Raw genomic sequence first — 6,297 nt, forward strand, 5'->3', positions numbered from 1 at the left:
TTCTACCCCACCTGGCAGTCTGCCATCTACTTTTACTCTTTGGATTTAAGACACAGATCATATATTAGAAATAACTGGAGTAGCTATTACATAAGCTGGTTATGGGATGCCATGTGCTTTCAACTAGCATCTTTTATAGTTTGGGTACAAGAAAAATTTTGAGTTTTAGCACTCTTTTCTGGAATAGGCTTCTCTTATTTTTAGTGGGTTTTAATTATGTTGAGAAGAAACTAAATAACAATATATTGACATTTTATTTTTCCAGGGAATTAAAAAAGATAAAGTTAATTGGAAAACATGAAAGGTGAAGGAATATTAAATACAGTAAACTGAACAAATGTACTCCATAAGTTACACATTGAGCTTTTTATGATCTAAACATTTGTTCCAGAAAAAGAAAAATTGAAATTCAAAGACTTATGAGCTTGTTTCAAAAAATAGTAAAAATAAGTTCCAACTGGTGTAAGAACATGAATAAAGTCCCAACTCATGGTCAAAGTACAACATGGTACCAGGGTATATAATAGCACAGGATGAGTGAGGTATTAGCAGAGAAGAAACTTTAAATGTAGAACATTTTATACTACTTTAAAGGATTTTTATACAACTAGGAAAATATATATATACACACACACACACACGTATAAATAGCAGAGAAAGTGTATTAAAACAATATATCAGATGAAGTTTTTCTTTAGACAATTTTCTAAGAGCAAGCACATGGCTAATGTGGATTAATCATTAATGAATTTAATAAAGTGAACAGATTATTAGCTCCTAAAGCTAGTTATTTTGTTTTTTCAAATGTTTCAAATGTGCCAGATGTTTCATAAAAATAGTTTTTATTATTTAAAATGATTTATGAAGCTAGAATGCCCAACTTTTATTTCTGTGTTAAAATATAAGTGTTAAAAACCGTTAACAGACAAACAGAATTTACAGTTCAGTTAGCAGTTACTGAATGTGAAAAGAGTTCTTAAAATGCTCCTCTTCAGAGCCATTCTCGTTCCCATAGAAACCAATGTGAGATCCTGGAAAACAAGGTAAGTTCTAAAATAATCACCATTATAAATACCCATTATATAAATGTAAATACAGGCAATTGAAATGATTTAGATGATTTTGAAATTGCATATCATTTCCCAAACCATAATGATTCCTTCAGAGTGGTTCTTGTCTGTCATATAAATACAGCATTTACAAAATTTTAAAAATTCTTATGATTTACCTGTGAGACCATAATCGCCTTTTCAAACAAGTCTTGGGCATGCAAATACCGACTTTTGAACAGGTAGTTTGGTCCAAGATGGGGTCTTTTTGGGCTAGGCTCTTATGTTGTGGTAGATTAAGTACTTCTCATTATTAGCATTTAGATTTTAAATTACCGTATCTTTATTCATTACTAATTGTCCTACAATGAGATCTAAATATTTTAGAGAGTTATTTTACAATTATAATTTTTCACATTTTCATTTGTCCAAGCATTTTATTATGACAAAAGAGCCAAAAAAGCTCCTTCTGTTTGGGATTATAATTCTTCCGAAAGTCCAGAATCAATCACTGGGTACAGAGTATTGATAATACTAATAAAGATGTGAGTGTGAGTTGTTCCCAGGTATACGTACACCTTCCAAGAAGAGCTAAGCCCCCCCCCGCCGATAAACCAAGCCATTAAACATATCACACACAAAAATCAACTCAAAGTGAATTAAAGGCTTAAATATAAGACCAGACACTGTAAAACTCCTAAAAGAAAACGGGGAAAGCTTCCTGATATTGGTCTAAAAATGATTTTTTGAATATCCCAAAAGCAAAAATAGACAAGCGGGACTACATCAAACTCAAAAGCTTCTGGACAGCCAAGGAAACAGAATGAAAGGCCAACCGATGGAATGGGAAAAATATTTGTGAATTATTTATCTGATAAGCGGTTAATACCAAACACACATAAGGAACTTCTATAACACAACAGCAAACAAAACAAAGCAAAACAAAAACCCAAATATCCCAATTAAATAAGGCAAACGGTTGGAATAAACATTTATCCAAAGAAGACATACAAATGACCAAAAGGTATATGAAAAGATTCTCTACATCACTATTCATCAGGAAAATGTAAATCAAAACAACAATGAGATATTATGTCATACCTGTTAGCATGGCTATTATAAAAAAATAAGGTAAGTGTTGGTGAGGTTGTGGAGAAACTGGAACCCTTGTGTGATGTTGATGGAAGTCTAAAAATGGTGCAGCCTCTATGGAAAACAGTATGGAGCTTCCTTAGAAAATTAAAAACAGAGCAACCATATGATCAAATTATTCCACTTCTGGGTATATATCCAAAGGAATTGAAATCAGGCTCTCAAAGAGATATCTGTACTTCCATGAATATGTAGTATTATTGTAGTATTATTTGCAATAGCCAATATATAGAAACAATCTGAATGCCCATCAACTAATGAATGGATTAAGAAAATGTGGTATATACACAAAATGGAATATTATTCAGCCTCAAAAAAGGAAATCCTGCTATATGCAACAACATGAATGAATCTGGAGGACATTATGCTAAGTGAAATAAGCCAGTCACAGAGAGGCAAATTATGTATGATCTCACTTAAATGCAGGATCCAAAATAGTCCAAGTAATAGAAACAGAGAATGGAATGGTAGTTGCCAGGGACTAGGGGATGGGGAATTGGGGATTTTCTGTTTAATGGTTATAAAGCTACAGTTATACAAAATGAATAAGTTTTGGAGATCTGTTGTACAATACAGTGCCTATAATTAACAATACTGTATTGTGCACTTAAAAATGGAAGAGGGTAGATCTTATGTTAAGTCTTCTTACCAAATGATAATAATAAACCCAGACATATATCACAATGGGGTTTAGAGCTGGCTGCACTTCCGTCTACATTCATGTGTCAGAAAAAAAAATGATTCTGGGGGTTCTGGTGTTAACTGTCTGCCTCTCTGCACATTGGGATGGTTTGTTTTCAATCATTTAAGAAAGTCCTTAGAATATAATAGCTCCATCACTTCTTAGTGCTATGACCTTGGCCACATTATCAACCTCTCTGAGTCTCAGTTCCTCAAGTATAAAGTGGATTTAAATTGCACTCAGTAGGCGTACTAGTCTGTTCTCATGCTGCTAATAAAGACATACCTGACACTGAGTAATTTATAAAGGAAAGAGGTTTAATTGACTCACAGTTCCACCTGGCTGGAGAGGCCTCACAATAATGGCTGAAGGCAAATAAGGAGGAAAGTAACGTCTTAAATGGCAGCAGGCAAGAGAGCAGGTGCAGGGGAACTCCCCTTTATAAAACTATCAGATCTTGTGAGATGTAGTCACTATCACAAGAACAGCACAGGAAAGATCTGCACTCATGATTTAATTACCTCCCACTGGGTCCCTCCTGCAACATGTGGGAATTACGGCAGCTACAATTCAAGATGAGATTTGGGTAGGGACACAGTCAAACCATATCATTCTGCCTCTGGCCATTCCCAAATCTCATGTCCTCCCATTTCAAAACAAATCATGCCTCCCAACAGTCCCCCAAAGTCTTAACTCATTTCAGCATTAACTCAAAAGTCCACAGTCTAAAGTCTTATCTGAGAAAAGGCAAGTCCCTTCTGCCTATGAGCCTGTAAAATCAAAAGCAAGTTAGTTACTTCCTAGCTACAATGGAGGTACAGGCATTGGGTAAATACACTCATTCTAAATGGGAGAAATTGGCCAAAATGAAGCAGCTACAGGCCCCATGCAAGTCCAAAATCCTGCGAGGCAGTCAAATCTTAAAGTTCCAAAATGATCTCCTTTGAGTTTTTGTCTCACATCCAGTTCACGCTGATGCAAGAGGTGAGTTCCAGTGGTCTTGGGCAGCTCTGCCTCTGTAGTTTTGCAGGGTACAGCCTCTCTCATGGCTGCTTTCAAAGGGTGGTGTTGAGTGTCTGTGGCTTTTCCAGGTATATGGTGCAAGCTGTCAGTTGATCTACCATTCTGGGGTCTGGAGGAAGGTGGCTCTCTTCTCACAGCTCCACTAGGCAGTGCCACAGTGGGAACTCTGTGTGGGGGTTCCAACCCCACATTTCCCTTCTTCACCACCCCAGCAGATGTTCTCCATGAGGGCTACACTCCTGTAGCAAACTTCGGCCTAGACATCCAGGCATTTTCATACATGCTCTGAAATCTAGGTGGAGATTCCCAAACCTCAATTCTTGACTTCTGTGCTTCTGCAGGCCCAACACCACGTGGAAGCTGCCAAGGCTCGGGGCTTGTGCCCTCTGAAGCCATGGCCTGAGCTGTACCTTGGTGACGCAGGGCACCAAGTTCTGAGGCTGCATACAGCAGGGGGACCCAGCCCATGAAACCATTTTTCCCTCCTAGGCCTCTGGGTCTGTGATGAGTGTGGCTGCCATGAAGGTCTCTGACATGTCCTGGAGAGATTTGCCCATGTCTTGGTGATTAACATTTTGCTACTTTTTACTTATGCAAATTTCTGCAGCCAGCTTGAATATCTCCCCAGAAAATGTTTTTTTCTTTTCTACTGCATCATCAGGTGGCAAATTTTCCATACTTTTATGCTCTGTCACCTCTTGAATGCTTTGCTTAGAAATTTCTTCTGCCAGATAATCCTAAATCATCTCTCCCAAGTTCAAAGTGCCACAGTTCTCTAAGGCAGGGGCAAAATACGACCAGTCTCTCTGCATAGCAACAGTGACCTTTACTCCAGTTTCCAGCAAGTTCTTCATCTCCATCTGAGACCACCTCCACATGGACTTTATTGTTCATTTCACTATAAGCATTTTGGTCAAAGCCATTCAACAAGTCTCTAGGAAGTTCCGAACTGTCACGTCTTCCTGTCTTCTGAGCCCTCCAAGTCTCTAGGAAGTTCCAAACTTTCCCACATTTTTCTATCTTCTTCTGAGCCCTTCAAACTGTTCCAACCTCTGCCTGTTACCCAGTACCAAAGTCGCTTCCACATTTTCAGGTATCTTTATGGCAGCGCCCTACTACCCTGTACCAACTGACTACATTAGTTTGTTCTCATGCTGCTAATAAAGACATACCTGAGACTGGGTAATTTATAAAGGAAAGAGGTTTAATTGACTCACAGTTCCACATGGCCAGGGAGGCCTCACAATCATGGCTGAAGGTGAATGAGGGGCAAAGTCATGTTGTACATGGTGGCAGACAAGAGAGCTTGTATAGGGAAACTCTCCTTTATAAAACCATCAGATCTTGTGAGACTTACTCACTATCAGGAGAACAGCATGGGAAAGACCGGCCCCCAAGACTCAATTACCTCCCAGTGACTCCCTCCCACAACGTGGGAATTATGGGAGCTACAATTCAAGATGAGATTTGGGTGAGGACAGAGGCAAACCATATCAATAGGGCTGTTATGAGGAGGATTAAATAAGTAAATACATAAAATGGGTTTAGCCCAGTGCCTGATACAAAGTAAACACTAAATATACATTATTAGAGGGACTGACTTCCTCATAAAGTATTAAAAAGATATCAAGGAAACAAAACACACACTTAGAGACTTTTAGGGGTAACAAGGAGAATCTGAGATATTTTAAAATATATCCTTACTTAATAATAGCTAACATGTATTGATCACTTATTATGTGCCAGGCATTGAATTATGCACATTATATACATAATCTCCTTTAATCTTAACTGTAACTGCAAAAAACCAACATGTATTACAGATAAATTAAGTAATTTGTCTAAACTCCCCTTTAGAAGGAATTGAGCCTGGATTTATAATACAAACTGGTCTGCAAATATGTATTGTTAATATCATTTTCTAAAATTATTCCATGTGCCATGACCATTGAAATGCGAAGTTGCTCATTGTGCCATGTGCCATGACATTTAAAATAAGAAGTTAATGTCTATGGCTGTACCACCCTGAACATTCCCCATCTCATCGGAAATAAGAAGTTATTTAAGTTTCAGCATTCTGGATTTCATGAACCAGTACAATGGAAGAACCAGTACAATGGAAGAAAGGGCAGGGGTGGTGGAACTTGAGGTAAGAGAGAAAAAAACAATCTCTCTTTAAATTGAATATAGTTTTAGGGGGAAAAAATCACCATATTGCTGTTGATTTTTTTCTTTTGCTAAGGATTGATACAAACTTCATCATATATCAAATGAACTAAATAACAGGTCTGGGAACTAGAATTTGGGTTTTCTGACTTCTTGGCAAAATCTTTTTTTTTTACTTTCTTTAAAAATTATTTTAATTGACAAATAAAAATTGCATATATTTAC

Source organism: Macaca mulatta, chromosome 3 (assembly GCF_049350105.2).
Source record: "Macaca mulatta isolate MMU2019108-1 chromosome 3, T2T-MMU8v2.0, whole genome shotgun sequence".
Classification (NCBI taxonomy): Eukaryota; Metazoa; Chordata; class Mammalia; order Primates; family Cercopithecidae; genus Macaca; species Macaca mulatta.